Genomic DNA, 16882 nt, shown 5'->3' with positions numbered 1-16882 from the left:
GGTCAATTACAGCATGCTCATGTTTTCACTCAGTTGCGATGCTCACTGTTTTCCAGATTAATTGCTTTATTCATTCTAATTAGGTACAACAAAGCAAATTATGTTTTTCTTCCCCAATTTCTTACAATTGTATACATCATTTTATACAAAATGATTTGCATTTTTCTTGCCTTGAAATGGACAAGTTAAAATGTGCGCCATCAAATTTGGCTAATATCGAATATTCACTCTTTTTTTTTTTTAAAGATTTTATTTATTTATTTATGAGAGACACACAGAGAGAGAGAGAGGCAGAGACACAGACATGGGGAGACGCAGGCTCCGTGCAGGAACCCGATGTGGGACTTGATTCCCGGACCTAGGATCATACCCTGAGCAGAAGGCAGACGCTCAACTGCTAAGCTACTCAGATGTCCCATGAATATTCACTCTTAATAAAAAAACTGATGGATTTCTAGTTGTTTTTTTTTTTCCTTTGAAGTTCACAGTCAATTATTTTAGCCATGATAATACTTTAAAACATCTATTAGAACAAATAACAGTGGTTTCAACACTATTCAGTTTGGCTTTTTTTGTAATATAAACAATCAGATCATTCAACATGTACTGAGTTACTGTGTTGGCTTTATCCTATTTTCTGGAAGCCCACCATGTACCATTAGTCCAAGTGAAATAGAGACCTGTTGAATAAGTGGTTCACTTCATTTACTTAATAAACCTTTTAGGGATACACATTTTTTAAGATGCTTTGCTAGGAACTGAAAATTCCAGATATGTATGGCATATGTTCAGTAGCCTCAAAAATTTCACCATTTAGTGTAAGATACCCTCTGTGAGCAAATAATTGCAATAGAGTGTGGTAAGTCCTATAATAGCATTCAGAATAAGCATTTATGATAAGACAAAGAGTGGACATGGAAACTGTGACACTTGAGGTGACACTGGAATTTCATTTAAAGGAGAGAGAGGAGGAGTTGACCATCCTGACGAAGTGAAAAGATGTTCTGCTCAGGAAGAAAGTACATATGAGAGATCATAAAAGAGTACCGCAGCATGAGTGTAAGGATGGAGACTTATTGAAAATGTGTGTTTTGTCATTATTAGTTGATTTCATTGCCTCAGAAGCACCGTAATTTTTCATCCATGTTTTAGAAAAAAAAAAAAAGTAACTGAACTTGAGAGATCTCGTAAGTAGCCTTGCTAAGATTGCATGTGCTGCAATTGTATGTGTTGGTTGGGTACTTATGGTGCTCATTGTCTGACTGTAGAACTCCTGGTCTTTCCATGCATGCTTCCTTCCAGGGATGACTCTTTTTTTTTTTTTTTTTTTTTTTATTTTGGGAGGACTCATTTTTGTCCTAAATCCACAAAGCATGTACACAGTTGTTATCTCATCTAATGCTCTTAGCACACTACGAGGTAATCACTCATGTTTCCTCTTCCTCTGGGGCTGCTTGTCCTGCTTCTGAGGAAAGGCTACCAAATAGCCAGCAGGTTGGTGACTGTTATATTCAATGAGCCTCTGTAACATGATCTGAAATTTCTTCTATTCATGACACATATTTTCAAATTTAGGCCACATCACTCCTGCCATCTTAGGCTGCAACTTAAAACAGAAGTCCTCTGTTCAGCATCCTCTCATAAGCTCTGCCTTTGCTCTTGGCTATGGTTTGCTTGCACTATTTCTCTTTTATTCTGTTGCACTGTGCCATCTGGAACCTTCAATTCATTGATTTGTGAAATTCACTCTTTTAATAAATCCCATTCTTCTTACTCCACAGTACCATTCCTCTACCACTTGTACTTCATATAACTCCCCTCAAGAGTATTACATGTACTGTAGCTCTGAAAAGGCTAATTATTTTTCTTAGAAGCCCCTTAAGAATGGACCAAGTAGTTGCAACATTTTATTTTAGCTCGCATTGTTACAACAAAGCTTTATTTTTAAAAATATTTTATTTATTCATTCATGAGAGACACAAAGAAAGAGAGGCAGAGACATAGGCAGAGGGAGAAGCAGGCTCCATGCAGGAAGCCCAATATGGGACTCAATTATGGGACCCTGGGATCATGCCCTGAGCCAAAGGCAGACACTCAACTGCTAAACCACCCAGGCATCCCACAACAAAGCTTTTTAAGAAGAAACATGCTACCTCTTGGATGTTAAGATCATCTTATTCTGGTTCATATTATCTATGTATTTTGTTGTTTCTCTGAACAATTAGAATAGTTAAATACATTGTATTTGTGATTCTTTATTGACCATCGTCCTCAATCACCTATCCTCCATTCATGCATACTCATTCATTTCCGACCCATTTAAACTATATCTTCCAAATATTGTGTAACTAAATCTCCCATTCACTGGATGATTTTCCACATTTTCATAAATACATTTTCAGCAGTCACATAAGAGTTGATACCATTCATAGGTATCCATGAGGTAGTTTAAAAAGAACAAGGAGAAAAAAAAAAAAGTGTGTATTTGACATTGTATGTACTACATTGCCCAGGAATACACCCTCCGTTTCAGGTAAATTTGTGTGTAATTTTAGTTTTTGTTTTCTCAAAGCAGTAGAAAATAAAAGAGATAACATAAAGATAATAAATCTTAATCTTAATTTTCGCAGAATTTTGACTATTGCAGTTGCTTTGTAATTCCTGGAAAAGGGATTTTTAAAGAAACATATAGCTGACACATAGTGTTGCATTAGTTTTAGGTGTACAACATAGTGATTCAACAAATTTCTGACATTTTGCTGTGCTCACCACAAGTGTAGCTACCATCTGTCGCCATACAACATTATTACAATATCATTGACTATATTTCTTTTCCTGTGCTTTTTATTCCCATGATTCCATAACTGGAAACCTGAGTTTCCCATTCCTCTTCATTCACTGTGCCCATCCTTTGACCCCTCTTCCCTCTGGCAGCCATCAGTTTTTTCTCTGTATTTATAGGTCTGATTCTGCTTTATAATTGTTTGTTTATTCTTTTTTTTTTTTTTTTTTAAGATTCAACATATGAGTGGAATTATATGGCATTTCCCTTTCTCTGTTTGACTTATTTCACCTAACAGAATACCCTCCGGGTCCATCCATGTTGTGGCAAATGGCAGGATCTCATCCACTGATGGACACTTGGGTTGCTTCCATATCTTGACTATTGTAAATAATGCCACAGTAAACATAGAGATATGTATTTTCTTTTGAATTAATATTTTGTTTTCTTTGGGCAAATACCCAGTAGTTGAATTTTTAGATCACATGTACTTCTATTTATAATGTTCTGAGGAACCTCCATGTTGTTTCCCATAGGAGATGTACCAAGTTACATTCCAAACAATAGTGTATGAGGGTTCCTTTTCTCCACATCCTTGCCAACAATTGTCATTTCTTGTCTTTTTTTTTTTTTTTTAGCCATTCTGATAGGTATAAAGTGATATTGCATTGTGGTTTTGATTTGTATTTCCCTGATGATAACTGATGTTGTTGAGTAACTTTTTACATGTCTGTTTGCCATTTTTATGTCTTCTTTGAAAAAATGTCTTTTAAGTTCCCCTGCCCATTTTTCCAATCAGATAGTGTCTTCAATGAACTGTATGTAAAAGAATGTCACTATGTAAAAGAATAAAACTGGGCCACTTTCTAACACTATACACAAAAATAAACTCAAAATGGATCAAACACCTACATGTGAGACCTATACATAAAAATCCTAGAAGAGCACACAGGTAATAAATTCTCTGACATTGACTAAAGCAACATTTTTCTAGCTATGCTTCCCAAGGCAAGGGAAACAAAGGCAAAAATAAACTACTGGGACTATATCAAAATAAAAAGCATCTGCACAGTGAGGGAAACCATCAATGACAACAAAAAAAGGCAACCTACTGAATGGGAGAATATATTTAATAATGATATATTTGAAAAGGGGTTAATATTAAAATATATAAAGAACTTATACAACTCAACACCCCCCCAAAAAAAATCTGATCACTTTTTTTAGTCTACTATAACTTAACTCCCATATTGCTATAGTTATATTGTATCTGGTAAGTTCTTTAGATAAAGACTAATTTCTTAAAAGACTTTATAAGTATCTCTTAATAAATGCATATATTTTAATTAAAATATGTTAGAACTCAATTATTTTAATTTCACTAAACCAGCAAGCCAAAAATTCTCTCTCAAAAAAAGTAAACTCTCCCACTTCTCTTAAAAGACTTAATAGCCTTGTGCTACTTAGAAGTCTTATATTCTGTCATTAATTTTATACACTATACTACAGGACATTAATTGGTATATTATGAAGTATTATCATAAATAATTAAGACTAATAAAAATAAATGAGCAAAACCTATTCTGTAATGGTGTTTCCTTCCTTAATTTTATTGCTTTTATCTTATTAATTCTGAGAATTCAGTATTTTTCCATAAGCTTCCCAGACATTAAAGAAAATTATTCAGATTCCATTGAATACTTAATTGTCTGATTTCAGCTCCTATTTCTTGCCACCTAAGCTCTTAATTTGTCTGCTGTTCAGTTTTCTGGCTTCCTTACTGGGCCAGATATGGTAATTTCCAAAATTCTCCACTACTTACGAGAGTTTGGGGGTGCTATATAAATGACCTAATATACACTAAAAATGTGCTTAGAGTCTGCCAGATAATAAGTTCTCAACAAACACTTTCTATTATAAATATGACTACATTTCAGTGAAAATAGTGACTCACAAAAGAAAATCGTTTTTTCAGGGATGAAGCTGGAAATTGACAGAGATGAGAATCAAATTCAGCTCTGATTCTTCCAAAGTCAGGTACTTTTAACTAATTCACAAATATTCACAGTCAATAGTGAATATAAATTGATTCCAAACTTAGGCCAATGTGGATTCATGCTTTTATTTGGTATTTATGATTTATCTATCCACAAATTATGCAAATGAGAATCAAGCAATCACTTTATGGATTTGATCAATGTCATTCCATATGACTCAAGATCCTATATGATTTCTCCATAAATAGTCCAGCTGACCCATTATTCTACTATGTTTGGTATATTTTAACATTTTGAGAATGCTTTTTAAAAAATTTTTAGGGCAGCCCTGGTGGCTCCCCGGTTTAGTGCCGTCTTCAGCCCAGGGCGTGATCCTGGAGACCAGGGATCAAGTCCCACATCAGGCTCCCCGTATGGAGCCTGCTTCTCCCTCTGCCTGTGTCTCTGCCTCTCTCACTTTGTGTCTCTCATGAATAACTAAATAAAATCTTAAAAAAAAAAAGGTGCAGATTTTTTTTTTAATTTAGCTACTAGAACTATCATGTGCAATATTTTCACATTTCCAATAATGAGTTTAATTTGCTTGTTCAAAGTGATGAAAATAATTGTATTGGTGGAAATAGTGGTGTATAGAGATAATCCTTCTTGTTTATTTTCTCATTTATTCCAATAAACAGAATTCCTTCTAGTATGCTCTACCAGCCATTCCATCTCAAAGACAAATAGACTTGTTACATATGTAAAAGATACATAATCTAGACCCTCTCTCTAAAAATCTCAGTCAAGTTTTATTTATTTAAAGTACGTTTATATCAGGTTTGGATCATTCACTGTACAACTTAATGTAAATATAATTTAAAAATGAAGACTACTTTTGAACACATATTTTGGTTTTCAATTATTTAAGTGTTCTAAACCATTCAATGTCATATTTCTATGTACATGAGAATCTTATGAATAGAGGTTCAGAGTGGTTTCTGGCACAACATTCACATCATTTTTAATTTGATTTCTTTCTGTCTGGTGCAGCCCCACTGTAACTTGTCAGGAAGAGCAATTTGTAGACACCATCAGGTTATCTTTGCTATTAATGTGTACCTAATTTTTAATAGACTATTTGTTTCTCAGTCTCTTTAGGGCATCCAAATATAAATTTCAGTTTTCTCCTATTATAAACATCTATGCTTGTTCCATGAAAAAGAGCATTACTTTTGAAACTGGTTTGATATTTAAAGTTCCACTAGAGTCAGATAATTAGCAGCTGGCTTCCCTGATGCAATTGCATACCTGCTTGCCTGCCTGCCTGCCTGCCTGCCTGCCTGCCTGGAATCTAAATGATGCAGTTACTTGCCTTAGGTTGGCAACATTGAATGATAATTTAGCTTGTGGCTTGTTGTAAAAATAATGTGTGGACATTAATTTGCAAGTGATCTAATTTTGTTGTTTTTGTTTCTAGCACTTTAGATGCATTGGTTTCTGTAGAATCACTTTTAACCCAGTAAAAATGAATAATTTATGATTCTTTATACCCCAACCCGATATTTCAAATAATAGCAAACATTTACTGAGCACTTAATTTTGTGTCTGACTTCAACTTGAGTTGTCTAGTTGTTGTTGTTTTTTTATATAATAAGTCCATAAAAAGGTAATGTGATTCTTTTTATTTATAGATTAAACATCTGGGAACTAAGAAGGTTAAGTAGTTCAGCCAATGTCACACAGCTAGAAATATTTAGAACTTGGATTACTATGCAGGCAGGCTAACATCAAAGTCCTCTTTCTTAATCATTTTGTTATATGGTTGTTAAGTATATAGTTCTGGGTCCTAGCTGTATCCCGAGGTATGAGAGTGACGATATAATGGGTTTAGGAATAAGGCTTTGCATTCAATCTATGGGAGTTTAGTTTTATTGTGTAATCAATACTGTAAATTATCATGTGGCATGAACTACATGGGTTATATAATAACAAATATTTCAAAAAAAGCATTTATAAAAATAAAGTTTCTTAAGAAAGCCTGGTGTTGAATAAAGCACTGGTTTTTCAGTGGAATCGTGTCTTCTTTTTAATACACAAGTATTCATAGAAATATCAATGGTGACTTTATGAAGAAATGTTAGAGAGGTATTTTAGAAATGCTAAATGTCATTATTTAACTCACATTAGATTTGAGGCTATTGAAAGAGGAGGAAAACAAAGCTTACTTAGTTTATAATGAAAAAAATTTACAATACAAAGTATTAGATAAAGAAAAGCTTACATTTTATGTCTATTTAAATGAATGTCTAACTTGACCAAGGAATATTTGTCTGAAAGCAAGCTGCCATCATCAAAGCTATTTTGAATTCAATTTAATGGCCACTTACACTCTAACCTTGACATTGAACAAAAGCCAAGAAAAGACTGTTGCTCCTCTTCTTTTTTCTTTTCTCAACATTCTGTCCTATTAGTTAGTTCCACAATTCTAAAATTGTAGAAATTCAATACATGCTACAGCTTTCTAACTTCTATGTTTTTAACCAATTCTTAAATAAGCCTTGGGAGACAGACAAATGGTGATAAGCTGTCAATCATCATTTTGATCATTTCATTGGGGAATAAAGCTTGTGTTTCCAAAAGGACTGCCTACCATTACTGAGGCATCTCCCGGCTCAGTCAGTAGAACATGTGACTCCTGATATCAGGGTCATGAGTTCAAGTCCCCATGTTGGGAGTGGAGCCTGCTTAGAACAATATAAAGCAAAGCAAAAACAGCAACAACAGAGAGACTGCCTACCATTACCAATTCTCAGGCCTCATCTCAAACTAGACCTAGGGAGAGTTCACCCAGACATAAGCTTTTATCAGCAAGGTGAAACATGTAACCATGATCACTTCCTCATGGCATTCAATGTAAAGGAAAGAAGAAACTAGTGAATTTCTCAGAGGTTGGCTTCTTAATATTTTAACTCCATTCTAATTGGAAGTCACCTAAAAAAAATGGGGGAAAAAAAAAAGGAAATAATGGAGGAAGGAAAACAACTCTTTCCCTTAAAAGCACAAGGCTTATACTCAACAGAGTAAGAAGTTGGTAAGGGGTGCCTGGGTGGTTCAGTTGGTCAAAAGTCTGCCTTCAGCACAGGCCCTAACTTCAGAGTTCTAGGATTGAACCCCACGTTGGGCAGCCTGCTCAGTGAGGAGTCTGCTTCTCCCTCTCCTCAGCCGCTGTCCTTCTCCTCCTTTCCCATTTGTGCTCTCTCTCTCTCTCAAATAATATAAATAATATCTTAAAAAAAAAAAGGAGTTGGTACAATATTATCCACCACATGGTTGAGTGTGCTATGGTAACAGAGAGGGGATTTAATTTTGTTGAATTACTTCTCTAATGGGTAACAAATGGGTAGATGTCAGATTGAACTTTTTTAAGTATAGAAAGGTGAGTGAAAACTAAATTATTCCTCATCTCATCTATTTTTATTCAGAAAACAGAAAAAGTAGGTATTTAACATAAGAACAAGTTAGTGACTTACAGAACTGTTTAAATTTTGATAATCTTGCCAAGTTTGAAATATTTGAGCCTTCACCATATTTTAACACAACTCTTATATTGACACCTGGTTGTGGGTTGTAATATAATTCATTATTATTATAATTGTCTAAAATAAATATTTTCTTTGTAATTAAATTTTATCCTTTATTTTTTTTTCAAAAGATCCCCAAATCATCTCATGGTATACTGTATTAAAAAATTTTGAGTAGGAGTTAGATGAATAGGCCAAAGTAGGTCATCCATTTTGGTAAGCAATTTTCCATCTGTGAATTTAGTTCAGTATTATGTTCTACCTGGAAGTTTCATTTATTATAAAAGTGAGAAGCAAAAATAATATAAAAAGATATTCTGGAAAAAAATACATTTTAAAAAGGTGAAAAAAATCTTTGAACTTAGAGAATGCTTTGTAGGCCAACTGAAAATTAGAATATCATGGAGAAATTCTACATAATACACTAGTATTAAGAGTTTCAGTCATTAAATCAAGTGGCAGACATTTTAAGCATTGTTAGATGTCAGACACTGAAAATTAAAAGAAGAAAGTTCTCTGTGAAAAAGTTAAATATCTAGGAGGACAAATAATAGATGGAGAGGGAACAATAGAAATCAGTGAAGAGGGCAGCCCGGGTGGCTCAGAGGTTTAGCACCGCCTTCAGCCCAGGGCCTGGTCCTGGAGACCCGTGATCGAGTACCACATCTGGCTCCCCCCATGGAGCCTGCTTCTCCCTCTGCCTGTGTCTCTGCCTCTCTCTGTGTGTGTGTGTGTGTGTATCTCTCATGAATAAATAAAATAGAATTAAAAAAAAAAGAAATCAGTGAAGACTACAGGTTTCTGGTCTGAAAACTGAATAGATAGTGGCCCCACTATAGACAATAAACATGAGGACATACATATTTGGAAGGGGAAAAAATATTCAAGTTTGGAAATGGCAATCCCACTGTAGATATCCAGTAGGGAGGCTTGAAATTCAAGATAAAGAAGATATCATCTCTAACTTGGAGTCATCAACATGACAGTTACAAAAGTAAGAGAGAATGTGAATACCTGGGAATAAGAAGTGAAAAAGAATCTGTATAAATACTAAACTTTAGAAGAAAGCATTAAAAATTAAACATTAAGAAAAAAATGATAAGAAAACCAAGGAGAATGGTGTCATGGACGTTTAAAGAAATAGTTTCAGAGAGGAAGGGTCAAGATCTTCAAGTTTAAAGAGAGGTCAACTAAGAAAAAGATTGGAGAAAATGTCTATTATGTTGGTCAATTAGTTAATTCTTGGCATTGACAGTTAGGATTTGGAATTACGGAAAGTCTGTCACACTATGGTTACTCACCAACACAGGATGTTAATCACTACTGTGGTTTTCTGTGGAAGTAAGCCCAGTTTGTTTCTGTATCCAAAATAGACAACAGAATGTTTTATATTGGAAATAAAACAGAAAACACTTTCCTTTTTTTTTTTTTTTTTTTTTTTTTTTTAATGATAGGCACACAGTGAAAGAGAGAGAGAGAGAGAGGCAGAGACACAGGCAGAGGGAGAAGCAGGCTCCATGCACCGGGAGCCCGACGTGGGATGCGATCCCGGGTCTCCAGGATCGCGCCCTGGGCCAAAGGCAGGCGCCAAACCGCTGCGCCACCCGGGATCCCCAGAAAACACTTTCCAACCATTTTGTAAAACTGCTGGATTAGCATTTAGAATAATGTGAAGTTTTTCTAATAATGGCACTTCGATATAATCTTTCAAATAATAATGCAATTTATTCCATCCTAGCTTCTTCTTCTTACTTATCAAATAGTTATGATATCTGTTCTTCCTGTTTTCCAAGGGTATCAAAAAGAGTTTTAAAAATAATAATGCAACTAGAGAATGGTTTTCAAAGAACAACTAAAATAATTTGCAGTCTCAGTGGTTAAGACCGTGAGTGATCATTTCAGGAGACAGTAAAGGAACTCACCCATTCTATTTGAAAGGTAAAGGTAAAGTCTGATAATTGACATGAGCAAAATGTCTGAAAACATAAAAATATACAATATGCAATGTATTCATTTACATGGCAGATTATAGATATGAAATTTGGTACTTTAAGAGGTGTATTTGACAGAAATTATGAGAGGAAACCACGTCCATTTTATAGTGTCCACTTGTTCCTTGGAGTTTTGTATTATGTCTGTCACCTAGCCGATTGTTAATTATTATTTGTTGAATGAAATGGATAATATATTAACCATCCAATGAGAATATAGCAAAATATGTCTTTTCTGTGAAAATCTGGATTAACTTTGTTATGTTCTTTACCCCTATTTGTAGCAGTTTTTGTGAGATGCCTAGGACTCCCAGGTCATTCTTCATCACCTGTATTCTTATCCCCATAAGACCCCTTCTTCCTTCCTTCCTTCCTTCCTTCCTTCCTTCCTTCCTTCCTTCCTTCCTTCCTTTCTTCCTTCCTTCCTTCCTGCCTTCCTTCCTTCCTTCCTTCCTTCATCTAGCTATCTAGTTATCTAGCTAGCATCTATCATCTAGTTAGTTAATTAGTTAAATAATCTCAACTCACCCTTCACTCACCCTTCTCTTAAGTTCTTTTTTTTTTTTTTAAAGATTTTATTTATTTATTCATGAGAGAGAGAGAGAGAGAGAGGGAGAAGCAGACTCTTCCCAGGGAGCCGAAATTGGGACTTGATCCCTGACCCCGGGATCATGCCCTGAGCCAAAGACAGACACTCAACCCCTGAGCCACCTAGGCATCCCACCCTTCTCTTAAATTCAAAAAATGATTCTACCATGACATGTTTAACCCAGTTGATTTTTCAGATAAATATCCTATCTCTCCCTGAAGATTGTCATTATCTTATTATTCCAACTGAAACATGGCTCTGCCTTGAGGACATGACTTCCCATGCAATCCTTTCCAGGAATGGACATTTGTTTTCTCAACATCTTATTCTACTGGCTGCCATTGCCAGTTCTAAAATCTGAAACATTCTCTCTCTTTCTCTCTCTCTCTCTTTTCCCCCTAAAAATGTCCCAGCTTTGAATTTCATATCACCAGACTACACCACTCCTTACCCATTAGTATAAAGACTAATCATCTCTTGTCACCTTGGCCATTCCTCCTCATCTCTAGCTCACTTTGCCTTTCTCTAATGCTGTGTGCTCTTCCTTCACTCTTCCTCAGCCCTTCATTTCTGGTCAAGAGCTATATATAGGTCCTTAATTAATAGTAGTTAATTCCTTAGTTACACTAGCCACATATCAATGATTCAGTAGCCACATTTATTAGTGGTTATTGTGGCTCTATGAACTTTCTAATCATCACATAAATTTTTACTGGGCAGCACTTCTCTAAACCTTCTTATTCCCAGTAACTATATTGTCCCCCTACCCTCAAATTCAAAGGCCCAACTCTCCAGTTACTAACTTGTTTTGATCTTATTTCTTGTAGCAACATGATTTCTATGACATACATCAAATATTTCATTATAACATACATCATATCCTCATTTTCTTGATGACCTATAATTTATCATTATAATCATACCCTTGCAAGCACCATCAAATTATGCTTCTCTAGTATGGTCCATCTCAGCTGGCAAAATTCAAAGACAAATGCAGACTTCTAGCAGGACGTATGCAGCTCAACATGATTGGGTGGCAAACAAATTTATATGGAATAGCTTCACATTCTAATCATGACTATTAACCTCAAGTGGATCCTTCAAGCTGCTTGGAACGTCTATTATATTTTCCAAATCCTTTCAGTCTGCCACTTCCTGAGATGTCTATTTTATAACATTTCTCTCCCTTGTCTTCCCTCCTCTCATGTTAATTTGAATGACTGTTCATGTTTCCAGATGATGTCACCCCTCTATTTATGCACTATTTCCTCTCACCTAATCAAAGACATTGCTTCAGTGCTTCTCATCTTTCTGTCTCTAGAATAATGAATATTCCTAGGAGTATAAAAAAGCTGCAAACCCCCCCCCAAAAAAGATTCTGCTTTAAAACAAATAAATATAAAACCAGCAATAAATAAAGCCTTTCCTGACTTCATTTCTCTGGTCTCTTTTAACTTTGTACTCCTTAAAAATGTTAACTGCCCCTTTTATTCTTTAATATATATAATCAATTCTGACTACTAGTTTACCATTTCTAGTAACTTACTCTTCTCACCTTCTCATTACATTGATAAATACAATGGTCAAATTGCATTCGATCGTTTCTTAGCCTATCACCAACTTTTGCTTCAGTTCATCAACTGGAAGATTTGCATTATTTGGATTCTGGATCAAAATATCTTTTCCTATTTCACCCACTTCTCTTTCTCACCTTCCATTGGTGATTGCTCCTTTAGTTATCAAAACTTTGTGCTGTTCCAGTAGTCAGTCCTTGAAAAACTTTTCTTCTTTATTTTTATTGATCCCCTAATTGTTAACATATAGACGAATGGCTTTAAATAACATCCATTGGAGGAAAAGTTTGTTTTGTCCCTTTGTTTAGAAACATACCTGATATCTAATAAGTTCTCAATAAGTCAAATTTATGAATAACATAAGTGCAAATATTTGCTAAGAGAAACAGGAAGCTATATAACATTTCAAATTGGATATTAAAACAACACAAGAGAAACCCACATCCCTCAGCTTTATCTTTTGATTCCTTTTCCCTCAAAAAAGGATTAACTTCTGTATGCTTCATAATCCTAACTTGTGTTTCTAGAAAAAATAAAATTTCTCCCAAAAACATGATTGATGAGGAATGAGTTCCCAAATAATACAAAATAGTATATCATTCTCTTCACCTTCATGCCCTTAGCAGGTTAGCTTTAAGTTTCATTTAAAGAGATGTTAGTGATTAACAAACGCAATGAGGTGCAGATGTTTGCTAAAATTTTTTTCTTTCCTTACCTTTTAAACCTCTATTTCCATGTAAATACATAAATCCAAGTAGCAGTCACCTGATCAAGGATTTATTAGACATTATTTTTAAAGATGCTTTGACAGATAAGGATGATATAAAACACATGTTATATAATATCTAATTTATTTAGTACATTGATACTTCAATGAATTCAAATAAAAGAAATATATAACTTATATAGTGACATACATATGTCATGTGTTTAACATCTAAGTAAAATTTTGGCTACTTTAGAATATATAAGCTAAAATTTTTTTTTGTATCTTTCCCCACTTTTATCCATATAAATGCCAAATCCTTGCAACAAACAATAGCAAAATATTCTTTGTTTTCCAATTGTTTCATTTTTTATTGCTACTTTTCTGATTGAATACATTATATGATTTAAATCATTTCAGAATGTACCTATGAATTTCATGGCTTCATTACTTCTTAAAATTTTAACTTTTAAACTTTTCCCCTCAAACCTCACTATTGCTGTATTCTAGGAATCTAATAAAAAAAAATTGGGATCCCTGGGTGGCGCAGCGGTTTGGCGCCTGCCTTTGGCTCAGGGCGTGATCCTGGAGACCCGGGATCGAATCCCACATCGGGCTCCTGGTGAATGGAGCCTGCTTCTCCCTCTGCCTGTGTCTCTGCCTCTCTTTCTCTCTTTGTGACTATCATAAATAAATAAAAATTAAAAAAAAAAAAGGGTCATGTCCCCATTTAAAAAAAAAATTGTATCTAAGGCTATTCATCTACACATATATGCATATGTAATCACATGCACAATTATAAGTGTTATATGTCAATATTGGATAGGAGCTTTATGAACTAAGATGGTAGATGCACGTTCCTTCTAAGAAGGAATATCTATATCTTATTGTTATACTATTGATTTGAGATTCATTTTATCTTTTTCATTAATATATATGTAGATTCTTCATGGTTCCCAGTTCTCACTTTTTTCAATTAATCCTTATATAAATTTACAACTAATTTTTATTCCTAAATTTTCTAAAAGCTGTAGGAGGACATTTGAAGATAAGAATCTTCTATTTATTATAATCCCTATGTCTTCAAAGTAATGAAAAAAGGAGAAGAATCCAATATACTAATCAGGAGATGAAAAGACTATTTAGTAAAATTAATAAGGACATCTTTAATGTAGTAATAATTCTGTGGCCTATTCTTTGTAAAAGAGTCATAACACTGTCTCTAATTCCAATATTCTTGCTTTCTTAATCATTAATTGTGTTTAATTCTTGCTCTGTCCAGGCTTACTATTTTTTTTTTTTTACTAATAACTAGAAAAATAAATGACTAAAAATCTGATGTCATAAGTTATAATTATAGCCAATTACTTTGGTGAGACAATGAATATTATGATAGCTGAAATAAAGTGAAATAATCCAGTCATAATTTGTTCATGTGATATCTTTGTAGAAATGAATAGTTACCATCTCCCCTCCCCCCATGGAATACATGTCATTGTTTGTGTGAAATTATCTATGAATATATTTATATGCATATATGCATGCATATGTGTCTTATAATTTTCTTCATTTTCACTTAGTTTATTCTTTCAGGTTTACTATGACAAGTCCCTCCTTCTGTTTACTTTAGATAAATGACAATGATATTGATTAATCCATCAAAAGTGGAGCATCACTAAAATATCATTCATATAGTGTAGTTATTCTGAAACTGACTCATCAGCTAAGTGCAACATATAAGTTCATTTTAGAAGCAAATGCCACCTCTATTTACCTTACATACATACCGAATGGAGACTGGAGGTACAATCCAACAATATGTGAAAATCTGTATTTTAAAAACCTTTTCGGTTGGGAGATGCTGAGGCATGCTAGTTTGAGAACTAATATGTTATGGAACACACATTAAAAAAATCATTCCATTTGACTTGTTAACATTTCATTCTGGGGTATTTTCAATCCTGATTCTCCGTGTAACATATTTTTTCACAAATATCCTGACTCCAAAAGATTCTCTTTGTCTTTTTTTAAATTTACACCCTCTCTCTGGGAAATTTCATCTGCTCTTTTAGGGTCAATATTCAACCAATGTCTGTTTCCTGAGATACTTCTCCCTCTTCTTTCCTTCTTCTTTCATCTAATTGCCACTGACATTGTCTGGTTGTTAAAGCCAAAACTCAGGTAGCGAATCTTAACTCTTTTCCATCATCTCCCCCTTCTCTATTGCCTACATCTGAGAAGGAAACCACTTTTAATGATTTTCTATCTTTCAACCTTAATATATTTCTTCATTTACTCAGACCTAGAATATAGAGAAGGTATAAAAGAATGTCTAATCCCCACTGCCATTAAAATGCAAAAACTGAATCAAAGGTTAAAAAAAAGTGAAAGTGAAAGGCAAAATTTTAATTGTAAAATACAGCTAATCCTAACATTCTCAAGTATAGCACACTTCTGTCATTCCCTAGGAACTTCTCTTTTCCTCCTACCTAGTCATTCAGCTACACTCGTAGAGGCTACTGCTGTTCTTATTTTTTTCCTGTCAATTTATTTTAATGTTTCTATTCTACTTTACTTTATTTTTCTTCTTATGGTGAATTATTCTTAGTATTCATTTTTACCATTCTTTAATCATTATTTTTTCCCTATTGGCTATGCCATTTTTAAATTTCATTATTCACATTTTATATATCATGCTAAGCAAACTAGGTCAATCAGAGAAAGACAAATTCCATATTATCTCACTCATATGTGGAACTTAAGAAACAAAACAAATCAACATAAATGGGGGGAATAAAGAGAGGCAAACCAAGAAACACTCAACTATAGAGAACAAACTGATGAGACTACTGGTGTTCTGATATTTTATTTTTCACATCAAGTTAGTCTTATCCCTTTTAAAACTTTATATAACTAGAGTCATACAGTATATACTCTTTTGTTTTTGATACATACCTGCTTTAGCATGTATCAGGAATCTGTTCGTTTTATCTCGAAGAAGTACTCCCCTGTATGAGTGTGCCACAGCCTCTGCCTATATACTACAACCCCAAATAACTCCCGACCTTCCCTTTGGTTTGGTTTTCCCTTCTGCATGTATCTGTGACGTTCTGTTATTACTTCATCTGAGTAATTTAGTGTCCTTTTAACACATAGTGAAAGTCAGTATGACAAAATGGTTAAGTGAATTTATCTGGACTAAGGAAATCTGAGTTTAAATTCTAGTTCTCCAATTTAATTAATTTATTAATTAATTCAAAACTTTATTTATTTATTCCTGAGAGACGCAGTGAAGCAGAGACATAGACAGAGGGAGAAACAGACTCCTTGAAGGGAGCTTGATGCGGGACTCGATCTCTGGACTAGGATCACACCTTGAGCCAAAGGCAGATACTCAACCACTGAGCCACCCAGTGTCCCTAGTTCTCCAATTTAAACACTGCTGTTATCTTAGACAAGTCGTATGAGCTGTTTCTCAGATTTCTTAACTTTAAAGCTGGTATAATAATAAGTACTTCCTTATGTAATTAATCTCAAAGCTTATAAAACTTAAAAACATAAAGCAATTAAATAGTATGACACACATATATGGACTCAAAAGATAACTATATTGTATTTACTGTCTACTTGCTTGTCCAAAGCACTATTCTCTAAGCATCCTGCAGGTAGGGACCATTGTCATT

The 16882-nt window shown here is 34.2% G+C and overlaps 1 long non-coding RNA gene across 1 annotated transcript in view; it reads left to right on the top strand.

Moving 5' to 3' along the window:
* The first annotated feature begins 966 nt into the window (after positions 1-966).
* Positions 967-16882, top strand: part of LOC118350029 (uncharacterized) — a 37275-nt gene continuing 21359 nt past the window's right edge. Inside the window, exons 1-2 of the long non-coding RNA XR_004803105.2 lie at positions 967-1059; positions 4758-4819. This is a non-coding gene — a long non-coding RNA (uncharacterized LOC118350029). The remainder of the gene's footprint in view (positions 1060-4757; positions 4820-16882) is intronic.

Source organism: Canis lupus, chromosome 13 (genome assembly GCF_003254725.2).
Source record: "Canis lupus dingo isolate Sandy chromosome 13, ASM325472v2, whole genome shotgun sequence".
Classification (NCBI taxonomy): Eukaryota; Metazoa; Chordata; class Mammalia; order Carnivora; family Canidae; genus Canis; species Canis lupus.
This window is presented reverse-complemented; position numbering and strand designations above follow the sequence as displayed.